The sequence below is a fragment of the Halichoerus grypus genome, chromosome 3, assembly GCF_964656455.1.
Source record: "Halichoerus grypus chromosome 3, mHalGry1.hap1.1, whole genome shotgun sequence".
In the NCBI taxonomy this organism is placed as follows: domain Eukaryota; kingdom Metazoa; phylum Chordata; class Mammalia; order Carnivora; family Phocidae; genus Halichoerus; species Halichoerus grypus.
In genome coordinates this window covers 35,985,640-36,007,824 of record NC_135714.1, presented here as the reverse complement: position 1 = coordinate 36,007,824, position 22,185 = coordinate 35,985,640, and positions in this window count along the sequence as shown.

The following is a 22,185-nucleotide window of genomic DNA, read 5'->3' as shown; positions in this document are numbered from 1 at the left end:
AATGGGAAAAATAATTATTTCCTCCCCTACAGCTCATACTTGGAATCTGGAATAGCTATTACTTTGACCAACAGATTGAACATTTCTGAGATGGGGCCTCAAAAGGGCTCACATATATCCAGTTTCTCTTTTCAACCCTTGTCTGTGACATGATGAAAACCTAGGGCTAAATTTGGAGGATAGACCCCATGGAGCACAGATGGGAAATCCATGTCAAGATCATCCTGGATTAACACATCCTTGATTGGTCTGCAAGGTGCCCACAGACAAATGAATAAGCTAGTCAAGGTAAACTAAGTCTGGACAGTATCAGTAGCACCACCCAGCTAACTCATTGACTCATAAACAAAATTAACATTTATTGCCTATGCCATTGAGGTTTTCTGGGAGTTGTTATACAACATTGTTGTGCAAAAGATAGCTTATAAAGAAACTTAATATTAATAATGAATCCTAAATATTACATAAGTCCTATGACGTTATGGACCTTAAGAAAGTTGGCATTACATTTTATTTTGCCTTATGTTATTAATATTAATAATGTGATAGCTAAGACCTAAATCTTCATCTGTCCTCTATTTTGTGTTTCTTTAAAAATCCTAAAGTAAATATGGGGTGGGGGTATGGAGAACCCAACATCTAATTAGAGTCCCTGTGAGACTCTGGAGTCTCATATCCCAGTGGAAGTCCCTGGAATTTATTGAAGCATTTGCTTTCTGATTTCCAGGGCTTTAATGACACTACAAATGCCCTGCTTTTCCTATTTTCCTTTCAAAATATTTATTCTGATAGATTATTTTAGAGTCATCTATTTTTAAACAAGTTACTACTAGCTAAATTTAGCTTAGGGGAGCCCAGATACTCTTTCTAAACTTTTTTGTTTATTCTACATTACCTACACATAGAAAGCCCCCAATATTATTTAATTTATAATTTATATTTGTAAAAGTAACACTAGACATATTTGAAAAATTGAATTTAAATTATCTTCATTATTTTTAAGCCAATGTATTTAAGAGATATATCATTATATTTTTAAAATTATTTATCTTATTATTTATTTACTTAGAGAGAGTGTGCAAGTGGAGGGGGTGCATAGGAAGAGGCAGAGAGAGAATCTTAAGCAGGCTTCTCATTCAATGCAGAGCCCTATGCCATGACCTGAACCAATATTAAGAGTCAAATGCTTAACCAACTGAGCCACCCAGGCACCCCATACCATTATACTTTTGGGTCAATAAAAATTTTTTTTAAAGATTTTATTTATTTATTTGACAGAGAGAGAGGGAGAACAAGCAGGGGGAGTGGCAGGAAAGGCAGAGGGAGAAGCAGGCTCCCTGAAGAGCAGGGCGAGCCTGATGTGGGACTCGATCCCAGGACCCTGGGATCATGACCTGAGCTGAAGGCAGTCACTTAACCAACTGAGCCACCCAGGTGCCCTGGGTCAATAAAATTTTACTGAAGAATCATATGTGAGATACTATGTCATTGTGGTAATTAAAAATTAAGTACAGGTGTATATTTTTCTTTTCTTTTTTTTCTTTATTATTATTATTTTTTTTTATTTGACAGAGAGAGAGAGTGAGCACAAGCAAGGGGAGTGGGGGAGGGAGAAGCAGGCTCCCCACTGAGCAGGGAACCTGATGTGGGGCTTGATCCCAGGACCCTGGGATCATGACCTGGGCAGAAGGCAGATGTCTAACCAACTGAGCCACCCAGGTGCCCTTATTTTCTTTTAGAACAAGGAAATCTAGCCTTCTTAAAAGTTGTGGACTAAAAGATTCTGAAATACTTTATTTCCTTTTTTTTTAAGATTTTATTTTTTTTAAAGTAATCTCTACCCCCAATGTGGGACTTGAACCCATAACCCCAAGATCAAGAGTCCCATTCTCCACTGACCAAACCAGCCAGGTGCCCCTGAAATACTTTATTTCTAATAATATATTTATTCTGAAGTGTTTTATGAATGGAAAAATACCACTTGTTAATGGAACTCCTTTTAGTCATATAGCAATGGATATTTCTGTACCTGGATTGCTATACCCCATGTGGATACTCAATAAAACACTTGAGGGAATGACTTCAGTAAAAGTTTTATTCTACTAAGCATCATTAGGCTTAACTTTAGGTTATAGGAACACCACACTACTAATGAAATCTTAGTTGTTACATTCTCCTCTCTCTGTTCCACATAGGAGAGGAAAGTTAAAAGGACAGGTGTTGTGATGTTTGTAACCAGTTTTCCATTCACAGGTCAAGTTTTCTTACCTTAGGGTACGCACCAATGCCCATCTGATGATTTTTGTGCAAAAAGGAATCACCATCATACAATGTAAATATAGTATACTGTGTATTGAGGAAAAATTTACAACAGACAAGCCACACATAATTCCCAAGCTTTAATCATCCAACAGAAATATGTGCTTCGCATGATAATATTTGAACTGTACATACCATGGAAGAGATTCCAGCAAAGGAGCTTCACCTCCATAATGCAGATATTTACAGCAAAAGGTGATTAAGAAAGATATAAGCAATTATAGAATAATAGAGCTTCCCAGGACAGGAAATGACCTTGCAAGAAAGAAATCTTCCTTGCTCAGCCTGTTCTTCCATTAACCCACATAAGGTCAGTTGAATCACCTCTTTAATAAACTACAGGACAGGGGGAGAAAACTAAGCCTTTAGGACCAACTGAATTACTCTCTTCTCTATGACCATGGAATAAAGTTTCTCCTTCGTTTTGTAAATATAGCCTTGAGCATCTTATATATAGTTAAGATTTTAGGTAATTGCCCCAACAGATGTGTGTTATCAAGTATTGAAATTGGGTGAGGGGGGATAAGAGGAAAGTAATAAGGAGGAAGGAGCTTAGCAATGGGTTTGTGATCTACAACCTTCCTATTACTGGACAGATGCTCCCGAAAAAGAAAAAAGAAAGCAGGTAATCCAATCTAATCTATTTGTAAGCTTGCTGAAAATGGACCTTATTAAGCAGACTAATGCTATTTGTCAGAAATAAAGTACTCCTCTATGGAATGTTTATAGCAGAATGTCCTTGGTTTAGGATTTCTTATGGTAAACAATTCTAGAATTTATGGTGTATGAGGTATGGCTTCCTGGGGAAACATCATGTAAGCTGCAGTACTACCTGGGTATAAAAATGACAATGTTTCATAGCTAAATCCTCCCTGAAGTATGATGTAATTCACATACTCAATTTCTTCATCTATCATTCTGAGCCAAATAGTGTGAGTCTGATATAGAAAGGGAAAAAATGGGGAGCTACATTCATTTGTCTCTGACCTCTCCTGCTTAGTTCTGTGCCTTTTGATTGCTTCTAACTTAGAAAGTAGTAGTGAACTCGATCCTGGGTAAGATCTACAATTCACGAGTCTATTTTTATAATTTGACGCTTTGTCCTGGCTCACACAGGAAATAAGGTGTTTACCTCTTATTCTATCTCATAAATAGGAAATTTTTTTTCACCTTGCATAAATCTTCAGAATGTGAGGGTACCCTTGATTCCTAATGACCCCATTCCTCTTCCACTCACCTCTCAAGATGCTGCCTTTGAGGGGTTACATGTTTATCTTCTTGGGGCGATACAATCCATACCCTTAAAATCATCACACAGCAGTCCTTTTGGCTACCCCAGTGTCTTACCTATTCAGGAGGCTGAGACCTACAATTCATTAATGATTTTATCTTCTAGACAGTTCTTCTCTGCAGTGAGCATAAATTTACAAACTGTGGCTCTACTGATTTCACTTTGGGTGGCAGGGAAGGGAGAGAGGGAACCCTGAGTGTGTGTGTGTGCTCACTGACATACATAAGGAACAAGGCATTTTCATTCTAGGCTGCAGCTGGATTCTTTTCAACAAACGAAGTCAAAGATAGATTGTTACCAAAAGGATCAATTTCCTTCTAAAGAGCTTCCTGTTTAATCTAAATAAGAAATTCATTTATTTTTAACATAACTTCAAAACCTATATTTTTTAAAAAAACAATATACTCAATTTTTTTCTCCTAAGGCACATATTCTTTTCTCTCCTTTGGTTTCATAAAAGATGTCCTTTACATAAACTAAAATGAACAGTTACCAGATCCAAAGTACTTTTCTCCAATCTGTACATTCCTATCCTCGACAGAGAAAAAGAAACTGGAGTATTTCAGCTCTCTTTGCTCTACTAGCTGCCTTTACTTTAGATAAAGGAACAACATTTCTCTACTCATAAAACTTCTGATATTAACTGTGCGGATTTTCCACACAAAGGAACTCTCCAATTATCTGCAGGCACAAATTGAGTATTCTAGAATTTAATTCGATTTTAGCTACCTTGAGTTAGCACAGACCCCACAGGTTAAGGGCTCAGTCCCACAAGACTGCCCCTCCACTTTGGATGGCAGTTGCAAATAGTAGGTCCTCAAATTATTCACACTTCTTTCTGATTTGACAACAAATCAAGGGTTTCCATGACCAACTCAGATTTAATAATTTGTTATAATGGTTCACAGAACTGAGGGAAACATTTACTTACTACCGGCAGTTTATTATAAAGAATACAAAGGAACAGCCAGATGAAGAGATAGATAGGACAAGGTCTGGAAGGATGCTGAGTGTGGGAGCTTCTGTCCCTGTGGAATTTAGGGTTTACCACCCTCCTGACATGTGTATGTGTTTACCAACCCAGATCTCCAGATCCTGCTACTTGTGGTTTTTATGAAGATTCCATTATATGGACATGACTGATTAAATCATTGACCTTAGGTGATTAACTCAATCTCCAGTGCCTCTCCCCTCCCAGGAGGTCAAGAAGGTGGGACTGAAAGTTCCAACACTTTTTTTTTAAGATTTTTTTTTTTTTATTTATTCATTTGAGACACAGAGATACAGAGAGAGAGAGCATGAGCTGGGGGAGAGGCAGAGGGAGAGGGAGAAACAGGCTCCCCACTGAGCCAAGAGCCCGATGTGGGGCTCGATCCCAGGACCCTGGGATCATGATCTGAGCCGAAGGCAGACGCCCAACCATCTGAGCCACCCAGGTGCCCTGAAGGTTCCAACATTTTAATCACATGGTTGGTTACCAGCTTCCATCCTGAAGCTATCCAGAGACTGCTCAAAAGTCACATTATTAATGTAAATGCAGGTGCAGGGGAAAGGGACTCATAAATAAGAAAAGATGATTTTCCCAACCATATTGCTCTGGAAATGACTAGGGTTTTAGGAACTCTGTGTCAGCAACCAGTGATAAAGACCAAACATACATTTCTTATTATATCACAATATCACAATGAACATGTTACTTAATCTTCTCAGACTCTTTCCCAATCTTCCAGGTGAAAAGAATGCCTGTCCTGCCTGCCTCATTGAACTCTGAAGAACAAGTGAGATAACCTATGAAAATACTCCTTGAAAATGATACACTGCTTTAAAGATGTAATAGTTATGGCTACATGCTTAAAGTCAATATCAATGCAGAATGGCCTACCCCTTCATATGTGTGTGTGTGTGTGTGTATTTATATATATATAATATACATACATATGGAAATTTTAATTAATTATATATATATATATATGATTTTCCAGTACTGTATTTCATGGAAATCCAAAGCAGTTTCTAGAATTTTCCAATATCTGGAGACTCACTACTTCTTTGATCCTTCCTCTGCAAGAGCAGTCCATTTTTTCACATCACAAGATTTTGGCCTTCTTCCACTTTTCACAAAGCAAAATAGTAAACCAAGTCATACAAAGCATTATTGAGTAGAGTAGGCTTTAGTGAATATTTGGTTGGCATGATCTCCTACATAGTTAAAGGTTTACACTATAGCAATGAAATCACTTAAAATTCAGTACCATCCATCCCTGGTCCTTAAGTAGTGTTCTGAGTACACAATAATGAGGAAACTCCACTGGTTCTTCCTCCATGTAGTCCTGTATCTCATACGTTTCTTTTTCTTTTCTCCTTGTTTTCTCTGATGGTCTCTATTGTTTCCTCCAACATTTTAGGAGCAGAATAAATTGATCTCCTACTCTCATAAAGAACACCTTGCTCATATTTTACAACTAGTTTATCAATGTATTTTCCAAACACATTTCCTTCTCAAAAATAATCATTACACGAGCTGTTAATAAAATATTCATTGAATTTATATATTCAATAATAGGAATTGAAAACTACAATCTTTCTGACATATTTTTTAATCCTCATGATAACCCTGTTAGCTAAATTATTATCCTCATTTTCCTTTTGAGGACACTGAGTCACAAAGATGTTAAATTACTTGCCATATATCAGACAGCTAGTAAGTGAGAGAGAACATTTCAATATTAAGCTGTCTGATTTCTACTCTTTTCTCATAATAATTATATTAAATATTTGCACAGAATTTATTGGACTTTAAAGGGATTTTAGAATTAAAATAAAATTTTGATCACAAAGAAGAATAAAATACAATATTTATGGAGCAGAGGACAATGTATTAGGTTCATCTTAGAAGTAGAACATGTGTACTACATACTAGAAATATTTCTTAGTGCCTCTTTCGACTTAAAAATTTATTTTACCAGTTGATTTTGATGGAACTCAGATATGGGATTTAGTTCTTGTGCTCCATTTGAACCAGCAAATATGAGAGTTCCTTCAATCCTGTACATTGCTCACTTGTAAGAAAGACTGTCCAGTTGACTTGGACTTTTATAAGAATATTAAGGATTGGGGCTCAGTTGGTTAAGCATCTCACTCTTGGTTTCAGCTCAGGTCATGGTCTCAGGGTTGTGAGATCGAGCGTTGTGTCTCCATGCTGAGCACGGAGTCTGCTTGAGGGTCTTTCTCTACCTCTCCTTCTCCCCTTCCCCACACTTACACACTGTCTCTCAAATAAATAAGTAAAATCTTTTAAAAAAACAATATTAAGGATATTTAAGAGTATTAAAATAAAATTAACATTTTATTTTAAAATTGTCTCAAGTATATTATGGTTTAAAAAATAACAAATAAATTTAAAACAACTTTCTTTTTTGTTTTATTTAGAGGAAATTAAGTTGTCCTCATGAATGGTAGACATAGCTGATCCAGAAAATTATGGTCCTTAGGTTTTAAAATGCTTATTCGCTAAACTTCCATGTTATGTTATATGCTTATTAAGGATTTATATGAAAATTTAAAGGCCAGAAAAGCTGAGGTCTTCAGTTGCGTAATTGCTTTAAGGTTTAATTTGTTCCATAACTTATCTTTTTCTAATTGATCTAAGCTGCATACTCAACTACAATAAGCATAAAACTTTCCTTGTAGGTATGTGTGCTAGAATCAATGATGCTGAAGGACAAACATATAGATTTTATCATTTGTGCTTCATCTGAGAGTAAAAAGATGCATTAAAACATTTTAAAATAAAAACTTTCATGTATATTTGTTGTTGTTTTTTGGGGGGGGTCCAGAAAGTTTAGAGAAGATAAATAGTTCATCTGAATTTTTTTTTTAGGTTATTTTTTTTTCTTTTCTTTTCTTTTTTATCTTGTTATGTTATGTTAATCACCATACATTACATCATTAGTTGTTGATGTAGTGTTCCATGGTTCATTGTTTGCGTATAACACCCAGTGTTCCATTCAATACATGCCCTCTTTAGTACCCATCACCAGGCTAACCCATCCCCCCATCCCCCGCCCTTCTAGAAACCCCAGTTTGTTTCTCAGAGTCCATAGTCTCTCCTGGTTTGTCTCCCCCTCCGATTTCCCCCCCTTCATTTTTCCCTTCCTACTATCTTCTTCTTTTTTTTAGTATATAATGTATTATTTGTTTCAGAGGTACAGGTCTGTGATTCAACAGTCTTACACAATTCACAGTGCTCACCATAGCACATACCCTCCCCAGTGTCTATCACCCAGCCATCCCATCCCTCCCACCCCCCCCACTCCAGCATCTGAATTTTAATATCATCTGAATTTTAATATTATAGAACTAATGTTGCTTCAGCAGAAAAATCTATAATGAAGATTGACTTTTCAACCACCAGCCATACAACACCGTCATGCAACTGAACCCTGACTTTTATCATTTGTGTGGAGAGGCTAGAGAATGCATACAGTAAATGGTAGATGCATGTTTTAAAAGGAATGGAAGTTTACTACTAACTAATGAGTTTTCAAAGCAGTAAAAATTGGTACATGATGAATACTACTGAGGTAAGGAAGGGCATGCTTCACAATGGGAACCCAGAGAAGTTGTGTATTTTTTAGCTCACAACAGTCATTTCAGATATTAACAAACTTAGTCCTGCCTTGAATATTTTACACGGCCAACATTGGTGATCACAAATTTTCTACAAAATAATAGACTCTCTCTCTATAATAAAGGAAGAGCTTACAGAAAAGAAAAAAAAAAAACCATGCTAAATCTAATGAAATAATTGAATTCTAGGACTATTAAGGAGAGAAAAGTTGTTCAAATCTGTCAGAGATTTATCATGTTCTATTTCTAGATTTTGAGAGAAATCAATGAATTTTCACTGGGAAAATTATTGACAAAGTAAAAAAATTTCATCAATAAAAATTGCATAACTTTCATTAGAATTTCTATTACTAACATTTCCAGGCAGCTTGCTTGTTTTATACACTCTAGATTTTAAATTAATACAGATAATTAGAAGGAAAAGACTAATTATTTTAGATTATCATGGAATAGAAATTGGCTTTCCTTTACAGTTGTTCTATGTTCTAATTTCTATTTATTTATATAAGTAATAGATAACTAAATGGATATACAGGTTAAATAAGAATAGAAGTTTTCTGATTCATAACATTATTTCAAATATATATATATATAATTTATATTTGTGTGTTGGTAAAATAATCTTCATTTGTTTTACTGGAATTTTTCAATGTAAACATTTCTTGAAACTATAAAGATATAAGTTATGGAGATAAAGTAGCACTCTATACTACTATAAATTGGGATTCAGAGTAATTAATTTACTCTGGAGGATTTTCCCTTTTAGATTACTTGTATTTTTAAACTACTGTTTCATTTCCTTAGTGGGAGTGGAATCACTTTTAGGCCTCATTGACAGAAATGCATCTCAACCAGATTGATACAGTTATGAATTGGGTTTTCTTATCTAACAGATGCTTTAAGTAAGTAAATTTGATATCACTTGAAAGAGTAGCTATAGGATTCTGGCTCTTGATCAATTCAGCTAACGATCTCAATAAGTAGGTATTTCACAAACATTTGTTCTGTGAATAAATGGATGTAATTAGGCTACGGTGTTTCATAAGTAAATGGAAATACAGTGGTACGACTAAAGTCACCAGACTCAGTGGAAATGTTACGGTTCTTTATGGTATTTGAATGGATTCTACCTTTAGAGAGACCAGTCAGCATTTTGGAGCAAACTACGTGCCTATAATCCTTGTGATCTCATAAGAGACTTAGTTGTTTGTCAGTTGTAAGAATTGAGCCTTAAACAGAGAATGGGAATATTAATTCCTACCCGACAGGGGTACATGAGAATTAAATAAGACTGTCTTATTTAATACAGCATGTGGTATTCATACTTCTTCATGCACATCATGTACCTATTGTTTCTGAAATAAAATTAATATTCAGGATTGTTATACCTACATTCATTCAATATTATCAATTAATAACCAGATGTCTGATAATTCAAAATGTGGGTGGTATGGTTCTATAATGCTCACTAAAGCAAGAAAGCTAGCTCAGTACTGCTCACTTCTGCAGACCTTTAGAAAGTATGATATTTTCATTGTTTTTTATCATCCAGTAGAAGTTTTCAGCTTCTTCTGGTTTGAAGCTTTGGAGTACTGGTCTCTTTTTAGGAGACTGTCAAAAGTTACTAAATTTAGGTGATTCTTCTCTTGGCAGTTTGTGGTCAAGAATGATGAGATAATTCTCTCTCACTACCCATTTGAGAATAAGATTTGTTTGTTTTGAGGGGATGGTGGTGTTGGGGATTGCATTTGAATCTATTTTGTTTTGGGTTTTACATTGGCAGTGCAGTGTATGAGTAAAGCAAGAGGATCGGTCCATCATTTATAGTTTGAACTTAGGCAAATGACAACTCTTTAGTTCCTCTGTTCTTCTCTTAAAATAGGAATAATATACCTTACAGTGTTGCTGTAAAGATCACAATGGGGAAATGCAGTTTGTGTACAGGGCTAAAAATAATGCCTGACACTAGTAAACAGTTTACAAGTATTAATTATTAATACTTTAAATTTTATTCTAAATTAAGTAATAGTTTTTATTGTAATTTTTGTACTAACAACTGTTAAAATGGCAATTTTGACATTAAAATTATAATATATTTTAAAACAGTACATAGAGTATAGGTTTGTCTTCTCCTGAAAGTAGAGCATTCCTATGAAACTTTTCAAAAACCAAAATGGCGAAATGAGAAGAATATCCCCCGCTTTTTGAAAGTTTGTATTATGCCACTTCATGTTTACTGAAGACTTCCATTAGTACCTGCTTTTGGTCACCAAAAGAAATCTGAACAGGATTTTTGCTTTTGTGAAAAAAGTTGTGATAATACTAATGTAGGTCTTTCATAAAAGCAAAGTGGTATAACTTTTAGAAAGGGGGTCGTACCTGCATAATCCTATTTTTACAGAAGATAATACATATATACACTATATATGCAAGGAAAGTCTGAAATTATATCATCCAAATAATAATAGTGATCATATATAAGTGGGTAGGATACTTTTTTATGTGCAATATATTTTTAATAAAAAGTATAATTTTTATATTAGGAACCAGTTAATGGAAAGAACTTTAAGCATCTTTCTAAAGGATTTACATATATGTGAGTTTTTCATTCAAGATCCCCCATTGGCAATCACAGGAGATGTCAGGAACTGCAGTTGAAAATAATTCCAAAAAAAGTGTTGAAATCCTCTGGCAAAATTATCTTTAGCCTTCCCCATTTAGTACATGGTGAATCTCCAATATGAGGGCAAGGTGATTTATTATCAGCTCAAGGAACAACCATTTTGATTTGCATTTCAAAACCTTACTTGATGGCTTCCTGGTTTGCATTAAGCTTGATAATTTCTTGTAGGTCTTGGGCCAATCTATTTGTGTTGATATGCCGAAATGAATTAAATGCATTGCACAGATGATAGGCATCAGAATATTGTTTTGGGTAAAACTCTTTTGTAGCAGGTGAGGAGGAATCAAGGAGAAACGCCTTGCTGTCTATTCCAAAATATCAATTAAAAAAGACGTTAAGACATTTGATGGAATAAAAAACAAAGGTATTATACATTGTACCAAACTACACATTGTATGACACCTCTTTGACTAAGAATACTCCTAAGGCATGTATTGATGCCTAGAGAAAATTTATTCTGGAAAAAGGGTAAATCTCAGATAGCAAATCTGTAGTTGGAAATTAGAATGCAACAGGTAGGCTTTTTGTGGTTTGTTTCTCCTGTCAGCCTCTTTCCTGGCGGCTTTGTCTGAGATCTATGGTATGATGCAGATATATATTAATGCTTAGTTGGACTTCAGACTAAATAATTTCTGTTAATTTTTTTTCTTTGCATTTGTTGACCCTCTTCAAACTGTGGTGTTGGTTCACAACCCTCTCAGGCCGGGTATGATCCGAAACGAGCCCCAGCAAGTGAAGAGCAGGGAGAGACTGAAGGAAAAGAAGAGGTCACTTCAGGCTGGTAGGTGGCAGGAGTTTTGTTTTGTTTTAAAGATTTTATTTATTTAAGAGAGAGAGAGAGAGACAGCATGAGCTGTGGGGAGGGGGAGAGGGAGAGAGAATTTCAAGCAGATTCCTGCTGAGTAGGGAGCCTGATGTGGAGCTCGACACAGAGCTTGACCTGGGACTCGATCCCAGGGGCCCAAGATCATGACCTGAGCCGAAGTCAGACATGTAACCAACTGAGCCACCCAGGTGCCCTGGTAGGTGGTAGTTTTAATAAGCAAAAGGAACTTACATACGAGGCTTGTCTTGAGCAGCGGCAAGGCAAATTAATCTGTGTATCCGCCTGCCAAATCTTAAAAGTTTATAAAGAGGTCTTAACTGCGTTCAGTCACTTATACTGTGCAGATGTTCTTCACGTCCTATCACTATGTCGAGGCTATGTCCTCAGAGCAGCTTCTGAGAGCATGAAAGGAAAACAGAACCTGCACTCCAAAGACTGGGGAAGTGTTGAGGAGTCTCCGAGTGCCCAGGTGACGCTCACAGGTCAAAGGTCAAATTGGCAGTCCCGTCTTTTCCACGATTTTCTCCAGCATCTGGGAACCAATCTTTCCTCATCATCACAACTAAAGCTAACTTTAGAAAGAAGTCGCAGCCTCTAGATAATGAGGAATTTAGATACCACTAGCAGGATGCCACTTCTCAAATATCCAAATATTGTAATGCTTCCTTGATTTACCATACTGTTGTGCCACCATATTTTGTTCATGTGGAGCAGCGGGTTTTGATAATAAATACAGTTTTGTAGATTACTCATTTGGAAGGGCAAATATCCATGTAATTACTTAATGCTGCCACTTCACTCATCTGAACTAGGAAATATAGTAAGACTAAAGAGCAAAATGTTGATTTCTGGTTGCCAATTGTTTAGGCATGTACTTCAACAGGAATTTTTTCTGAGATTTCTCACCAAATTATTTTTTCTTTTTTTCTTCAGCCAATATAATGCAGTGGATTGGCAATCATTGCAAAACTGGCCATAGAAATGATGTATTTTTACTCTTTTTGATCACATTTTATAAGTATATGTAAAATATTTATATAATATTTAAATATACAATATTTATATATGCAACATATATTATTATATATACTATTCTTATTATATAATACATAATATGTATAAAAGGTATGAAAGATAAATATGAAGGAATCATTTTCTATTAACTCTTGCTTTTCCATACCATTATTAGACTAACTCTACATATTAGTTAAGAATTAATTCGGGGGCGCCTGGGTGGCTCAGTCGTTAAGCGTCTGCCTTTGGCTCAGGTCATGATCCCAGGGTCCTGGGATCGAGTCCCGCATCGGGCTCCCTGCTCCGCGGGAAGCCTGCTTCTCCCTCTCCCTCTCCCCCTGCTTGTGTTCCTGCTCTCGCTATCTCTCTCTCTGTCAAATAAATAAATAAAATCTTTAAAAAAAAAAAAAAGAATTAATTCGTTCAAGGGGTGCCTGGGTGGCTCAGTCGTTGGGTGTCTGCCTTCGGCTCAGGTCATGATCCCAGAGTCCTGGGATCGAGCCCCGCATCGGGCTCCCTGCTCGGCGGGAGGCCTGCTTCTCCCTCTCCCACTCCCCCTGCTTGTGTTCCTGTCTCACTATCTCTCTCTCTGTCAAATAAATAAACAGAATCTCTAAAAAAAAAAAAAAAAAAAGAATTAATTTGTTCAATAACACCAAAGAATGCATATAAATAATATGTGTGTTGTATTCTTAATTTAGAAATATTATTTATTTCCATGTAACTCCACTCTCTTTCTCTTTCTTGAGAAAGATTAATTGCTTAGTATGAATGAGGCATTGTGCTAGCCATTGAGAAAGAAAGATGAAAACATTAAGATGCCTAAATTATAGGAGTTCAAAGTCTGAATAGAAAGTCAATCATGTACAATTAATGACATTATAATTTGATAAAGGCTAGAGTAGAAATGTTAATAGCACATTGTGTAAGCACATGTGATAGAGCAAATAACTCTGCTTGTAGAGTAATCGACACCTTCATAGAAAAGGTGATACTTAAAATACAAATAATTCTGGCTCTACCTTAGAACATACTATTCCTCACCATCTGCATTGCTATCATCATCATTCTAGATACCATCAAGTGTTGACTAGGGTCTCAAAAGTGCCTCAACTGGTCTTCCTGCTTCATTCTTGTCTCTAGAGTTTTCCTCACACAGCAAAATGACCCTCTTACAAAAGTAAGCCATGCATTAGTTTCCCAAATGGGTAAAATAGTACATGTCATAGGTGCTTAATATTTGTTGAATGAATGAGTGAATGAATGAATCAATGACTGGGAATTTGCCACTGAGATGGATAAGGACATACTAGACTGATGGAAACACTTGAAACAAATCAGAGTTGTAAAAGCTGAAGTGAAATTTAAAGTAATAAAAACAACATGACGTGAGCATTGACCTAGCAGTCAGACTGGACATTGACCAAACCATTATATCACTGAACACCAGCTGAATATCAGCCGAGCTGAGAGGAATTATGTCTTTAGTGATGAGGACAAGTTATTTTATCTGAAGTTTAAGTAAATAATAGGGAATAGAAGAAGATGAAATGGAAAAGTAGATCTAAAGTTTGGAGGTCTTTGTAGGGAATTCTAAGAGATCTGATTAGGATCTGGAAAGAAGGTTTCTTTCCAGAAGGCTAATAGATTTTGACTTTTTTCAAAAAGAATTTGCTCTATTCTCTCACATATTTAAAATGTGCCTATCAGAAACCCAAACCAGGTAAAATCCTTCTCAGTGGAACAGGTGATTATGGCTTGAAAAGTCATATTTTCTCTGCTGTTTTAGTTAGAAACTTTTGGATTAACAGTAACAGAAACCCAACTTGAACTGGCTTAAGCAAAAAGAAAAAAAAAAAAAACATCTTTATAGGATATAAGTGTGCTTCATAGAACTCAAGGACAGAGATGCAGCTGGGTCCCAGAAACAATTGAAAATAAACCACCAAGTCTCTCCACGTTTCATATTGCTTCTCGTTGCTGGTCAGCTTCATCTTTCATCTTCAGACAAGCTATTTTTCAGAATAAAAGCAGAAAAATAGTGCCACCAAGGTCTCTTGAATCTGTATGTCATCCCCTTGAGCAAAGAGTCAGAACCCCAACTCTAAATTTACATGACTAGAAAATGTCACTGATTGGCTCAGATATGTTAGCTTTCTGACCCTGGACTAATTAGATATAGCCAGGCAGAAGTAATGCAAGACGGATTGGAATAGATATCCTATTTGGCTGGAAATTAAATATGTCTAGGAAGCAAGGTCACATTTTATGAGCCTATAATATGGAAGTTATAACTGTAACTTGGGTTATGGGTTGAAAGATGAAATGGGTTGACATTGATATAATTGGACAGGAAACATCTAAGTTTTATCATTAACATCTGGTAAAATTTCTTGCATTTAGGTAAATATTCAATAAATCTTTACCGCATTGATACAGTTTATCATCGCTCCTCCACCAACTGCAGATAAGGAGAGTGCTGGCTGATATCACAGATCTAGTGGGCAGCAATATATTGTAATGCTTCATAATGGAAACTCTTTGTCATATTCCCCAGGTTTTTTTTTTTTTTTTTCAGATTTTATTTATTTATTTGAAAGAGAGAGAGAGCACGAACGGGGTGGGGGAGAGGGAGAATCAGGCTCCCCGTAAAGCAGGGAGCTGGATGTGGAGCTAGATCCCAGGGATCCTGAGATCAAGGCAGATGCTTAACTGACTGATCTACGCAGGTGCCCCCATATTTCCCAGTTTCTAATACTGCATTTTCTTAATCAATGTGTGATCCTGAACAAGTACTTCACCTCTCTATGTCTCAGTTTTCTCTGCTGTGAAATAGTCATTAAATTATTTGTGCTTCACAGGTCTGCCATGAGTATTACATGAGATGAATCATGTGAAACCCCTGGAAGGCTGCAGGTGTCCAATAAATGTCAGCTGGAATAATTGCCACTGGTTATTTTAGAAAAAAGAAAGAAAGAAGAAAGAAAAGAAAGAAAGAAAGAAAGAAAGAAAGAAAAAGAAAGAAAGAAAGAAAGAAAGAAAGAAAGAAAGAAAGAAAGAAGAAAGAAAGAAAGAAAGAAAGAGAAAGAAAGAAAGAAAGGTAAAGAAGCCAATGGAGTTTTAGTTTTTTCTTAAACTGTTTTGACTCATAATGTCTTAATACAAATTTTGCTTTTATGAAACAAAATGAATATAGATAATCTTGACTATACCAAGTTGGATTTTTTTTTTTAAATAACTTCAGAATTTGGGGCCTAACTTTACTGGTTAATTTTTTAAATTAATTAATTTATTATTTAGAGAGTGTGAGCAGGAAGAAGGGCAGAGGCAGAGGGAGAGAGAATCTCAAGCAGATTTCGCATCTAGTGCACTGGGGTTTGATCTCATGACCCTGAGATCATCACTTGAGCAGAAATGAGGTGTTGGACATTCAACTGACCGAGCCACTCAGGCACCCCTAACTTTACTGGTTAATTTTTTTAAAAATCTACTAACTAGGAAAGTGCAATTTGAACTTATAAATGGAGATACTTGAAAAATGATCAGGTACTAATACTTTAATGAGAGGAATAAGATCTCTGAACACATTTTATTTTCAAGTGCTGCTAGGGTTTTTTTGTTGCTATTTTTTAGTAGTGTTTTGTTTTGTTTCATCTTTACACAAATGTCTGTTTGGGGACAGTTTATGCTGGGATGCACTACATCTTTCCAGAACTCATTTTCAACTCCTTACACTTCTTAGTTGAAAATACTCGGAAAGATCAATAGGAGAAACTGTAACTTTTACAAGAAAGAGGATTTTATGATTCATATCTCCCTTTTCTTTTAGAAGAGGCTATTCTGAAAAGCTATTTTGGGATTTCTATTCTCAGTGCACCGTGATAAAGTAAACTTGAGGAAAGTAAAAAAACCACCTTTTTCAGGATCAGTAACTCAAATGATGCTTCAACTTTTCAGTGACAGAAATCATACCCAAATCCTATAATGCTAATGCATTATTCCTTTTGTGCACCAGTCAGATTAGTTGATGAGATCCTGGATATCTATATTTAAATGTCTCTGCATTTTGTTGAAAACTGTATAGACTCATGGTCATTGACATTTTGTGTGGACACTGGACATGTATCTGTCTAATCTATCAAATACAATATGCAGCACTGTGTTACATATAACCAGGCAATTAAAGGCTCTGGGTCATTAGTAACAGACAGTTTAAATGAGCACCTTGCTTAACAAACTCTAGGCTTTGAAGGAGACTACAGATAAACTTCAAATAAGTATTATAATTCAGACTTGAATAGCTTCTAGCATTAAAAGGAAGCCTGGGAGCCAGGTGGGGCCCAGGCAAGGACTCATTGATTTGTAAAAGTGATGGCACATAAGAAATGTCCTTTGACAACTTTCATTCAATATCTCACTATATATATTTGGAAGGATTTGTCAGAAAAATAATGAGCTGGAGATATTTCAAAAAGGAAGCGATTTTAAAATAAAATAAGTGCTTACACAATTATTGAAGAGAGGGGAAAATCTGCAGCTAGCTTTTCAGTTTGCTGCTAGTTTTCAAGGAACCAGAAAACTGTAGACATTTTGGAACACCTCTACTGCCTACATACTGGAGCAGGTTGATACCCAGAAAAATGCCCAAAAGTGTTGCAGGGTCTCATGTTTTCTGGAGTTCGTGTACTGCCTGAAGAATTGTTCCTGCTTTCCTTTCTCTTTTCACATCTCACCTGAGTCTTTTCATGACCAAACATAATTAGGAATCTTTCTGGCAAGACAGTCTGAAAATGTAGTCCCTGTAAGGCAGAGGAGAACAGAGAAGGCTGTGGAAATGATGTTGAGATGCCAACAGACATCTAACCACAGTTGAGTTCAATTTCTTTTTATCTTCATGAAGAATTCCCGACAAAGTTGTAATGGACATTGAATAGATACCATTTTGAAGACTGTATCTAGGAGAAATGATTATTTTCTTTACTTGCTTCTCCCCCAACTCTGTCTGCAACAGCCTTGGTTATTTGTGCCATTTTTATAATGATCAAACCACTGATTTTAAGTTCATTACTTATATGGTCTCATGTACATATTTCATCTTTCTGCATTTCTATAATTTCATCTTTAAAATGCAAAAAAAAATAATGTTAATTTCATTGGCATGTGGTGAAGATTGATCCTATCAATGCCTAGGAGGTACCACATTGTGGATGAAGAATAATTTTCCAATTGTTTCTGCAAACATCCTCATGTTATTTCTTCCATTTACATGTAAGAAATGTGCAATGTAGATATTCAGAACACAATTAAAGTAAAAACCTGGTGTGTGGAGTGTTTCTGATTTTAATGTCTCTTATTTGAATAAGAAAGTTTTAAGAGAATGAATAGAAAAGTAGTGTTCAGTTGCAGAAATGTAGATGATGTGATTTAAACCACTAATAAAATACTGAGATGAAGCTTCAGCTCATTTTCTGCATGTTTCCTCTAAACATGAATTCTGTTCTCTGGAATCATAACAGAAAAATTCAGTCATGGGGCGCCTGGGTGGCTCAGTTGGTTAAGCGACTGCCTTCGGCTCAGGTCATGATCCTGGAGTCCCGGGATCGAGTCCCACATCAGGCTCCCTGCTCAGCAGGGAGTCTGCTTCTCCCTCTGACCCTCCTCCCTCTCATGCTCTCTGTCTCTCATTGTCTCTCTCGCAAATAAATAAAATCTTAAAAAAAAAAAAAAAAGAAAAAAAAGAAAAATTCAGTCATACCAGAAAAACATGATGCTTGTTTAAAATAAAAGTCCTACAATAGGCAAAGCAAGGGTTATTATTAATGCAGGAAGTACATTTCTATCCTAGCTCAATAAATGGCTGCCAATGGAGGAGATTAAGAGATTGCTATAGAAAATGCAATTTTGATCTACTTGTGGGTCCATCACTAAACAGACTAATAAGGACTCAAAGATTAACAACTCCCCAGATTTTCTGGATGATAATGATCTACAACTTTCTATAAGACAGTGGATACAACATAAGATAACAGTAGGAAGTATTGTAATGCAAACTGCATTATATTCCTAGCACATAAACAGGCAGTCAGATTCGAGGTATATTTACACACTGACAGGATTCCCGTACGTATCTGGGAAATAGATTATTAGAATCAGATAATTGCCTCTGGAAGAATAATAGCTTAAGCATTTGGATTAGTGTCATGATAATTGTTATAACATTTATCATCATTAGTTTATTTTATGAATAGTATAAGTCTAATGCATTAGGTTTTCTTGATCTCAATTCTAAATTGGACTACGAAATTGCAGACTATTCTCTGTTTTTACTTGTTTGCATTAGCCTTCTTAAAAAATGTGATACAAAAACTTCTGTGTGCCTATTCTAAAATATTTAATTAGACTGATATGGATCTTTTTTGTTTTGTTTTGTTTTAATGAGATAAACAAGCAGATGTTTAATGACATTATTGGACATATTTGGCATTCTTTAAACTAGAGCAAAAAATAATTCAGTTACTAAGAATTTATTCAACAAGTGTTTATAACAATTGAACTAAACAACTCTGAAGTATATAAAAGTTAGAAAACCTGGAACTTTTTATCTCAAAAGTGTACATGTATTTGTGAGTTCCACTAAATGGAAGGTCCCACTTTTGGTGCTTTTAACTCAACTTTTCAAATAGATTCCTGAATAATAAATTTGACAGAATCATGATTATTTATAAGAAATGACAGTGAATAGTGTTTGAAATATAATTGCCTCTCAAGCTTCTTATTTAATTAGTATTTCAACAAAGGTTCTAAAATGTGCATTAGTCCCCTTCTCTGATACTTCATTTCACCAATAATTTACCAATTTCCTCATACTTAAAAGAACAACTCCAACTGTTACTTTGGATTAATCTTCTTTAAATTCATTACTATCACTTCCTTCATGAGGAATTTATTTTAGAGTTGCCTATCTTGTTTATTAACCTATTCTAGTCATCAAAGGTTATTTTTTAAGAGACAATGTGATATGGTGACTAAGAGTTAGTGTGATGATTAAAACAGTTGCATTGGGGAACCGTTTGTCTTAGAATTCACCAGCTGGGTGACCCTGGACAAATTACTCAAATACTCTCCCACCTACATAATAAAGAAAATAACAATATCTATCTTGCATGATTATTTTTAGGATTAAATGGGAAAAATGCATACGAAGTATTCAAAATAGTATCTGACACAAGTAAGTGTTCAACAAGTATAATTCTGTTAATATAACATTACATACTTGAATAGTCTTGAAACAGAGCAAAGCAGAACTATGTTTCAAATACACATTGAATTTTGCCAAAGAAATATTTATTGTAAAGTTAAAGATCAGTGATTCATTGACCTAAGGGCTCAAGAATCAGAATCAGTGAAAGAGAAGAGGTAAAGTTAAGCAAATTCTCCAAGACTGTGCAACCCATTGTTCCATTATAAATGTGACCTAAATGTATCTCAGCAAGGGTAATACAAAGATTGGAATCACTGGTTTAAGCACACTTTTTAGACTTGATTGCTATTTGTATCTTTGATTTTCTGAATTAGTATAAAGGAGAAACTTGCTAGAATTTTTCTGAACTTAAAGGTTCATACAATATGTTGTCTCTGCATCCTTTTTCACACAAGAGATTCCTGCATCAGTATTTTCTATACATCAGAATATAGCTATCATTTCATGATATTACAGTGTGCTCACTCATCAGTGAGCATCTTATGGGATGCTGTATGATATTGAGAATCAACCTCCGTTAGAGTAATTCAACTTAATTGTACTTTTCTTGTTGTCTTTTCCAATACCACTTGGGTTTCTTATCTATAACTGAATTGAAAAGAAAACCAAACAGAAATTAAAATCATGGATATTTATATACCTATTTCAAAATTCTATTTGCTGATTCTAAATGCAAAGGGTTTTTATCTGGGAACTATTATAAATTACTCCGATCTCTTTGAATTGTCATCAAACAATTGAGAAGATATAAATGCAACATCTTCCATATAGCAAATATATGGATTTATTGCAACATTTTTTTTTCTAAAGAGTCAAATTGGCCTTTTCAACACAGAACTTTTTTTTCCTGAGCAGTTTTAAGTTTACAGCAAAAGTGTGTGGAAAGAACAGAAGTTCCCACATACAACACTCCGTGCACCTCCACCACACCTCCCCCCACCATTAGCATCCCCCACCAGCGTGGTATGTTTGTTACGATCAATGACCAACACTGACACATCATTATTACCCAGAGTCCATAGTTCACATTAAGATTCATTCTTGGTGTTACACATTCTAAGGGTTTGGACAAATGTATAATGACATGCATTCATCATTATAGTATCACACAGAAGAGTTTCACTGCCCTATAAATCCCCTGTTCTCCATTAATTCATCCCTTCCTCCCCCGATCCCTGACAACCACTAATCTTTTTTTACTGTCTCCACAGTTTTGCTTTTTCCAAAAAAAAATTGGATTGTATGCTGGGATCCTACAATATGTAAACTTTTCATATTGGCTTCTTTCGCATAGTAATATGCACTTAAGCTTCTTCCATACTTTTTTGTTTTTTGATAGTGATGTGGGAAACAAAAGCAAAAGAAATGTAGCTTAAATTGAAATCTCCTTACAGTTTGCAGCCCACTGATAGATACCTGAAGCATGTAGAGCGTGACCTTCCTCAAGGAACTCGTGGCTGCCTTTAGTGCCTTAATGTTTAAAAGTAACCCTATCTTGGCAGCAGCTGGCCCCTCAAGGTCCTGAAAGCCTTGCTTCCAGATTCCTTGGAGACTTGCGCTATCCCTAACCCCCACTAATTAAAAAGTATACAACCAGTATAGCTCTTTCTGACCACAGGTCCTGTCCCATGAGTAGGGAAGGGGTTAAGGTATAGACAGGAGAGATAGGAGGCCCCTGACTCCACAGGAGGCTCCTAAACTCTTCCTGGCAGGTGGAGACACTGAGACAGAGCTGAACAAGAGATAAGGGAACAAACCAACATGGCACAAGAATCTCACGGCCACAAGCTTCCCGGTCAGTTCTCAACAAAAGACTGCCCCTAAAAGCCCTCAGTGGCAACCCATTCACCTTCCCTCTCACTCTAGAGAAAAGAGAGCTTTTCTCTTTCCTATCTGCTTTCACTTTCACTTAATAAACTTTCACTTCACTTCACCCTTTTCTATCCATTAGATTCATTCTTTGACTCTGTGAGATAAGAACCCTGCAATCCTGCAACAATAGGTCATTTCTCTTTATTGCAGAATAATGTTTCATTTTATGAATGCATCACAGTTTTTCTATTCACCTACTGAAATGCTTCTTGGTTGCTTCCAAGTTTGGGCAATTATGAATAAAACTGCTGTAAACATCCACATGCAGATTTTTGTGTGATCATGTTATC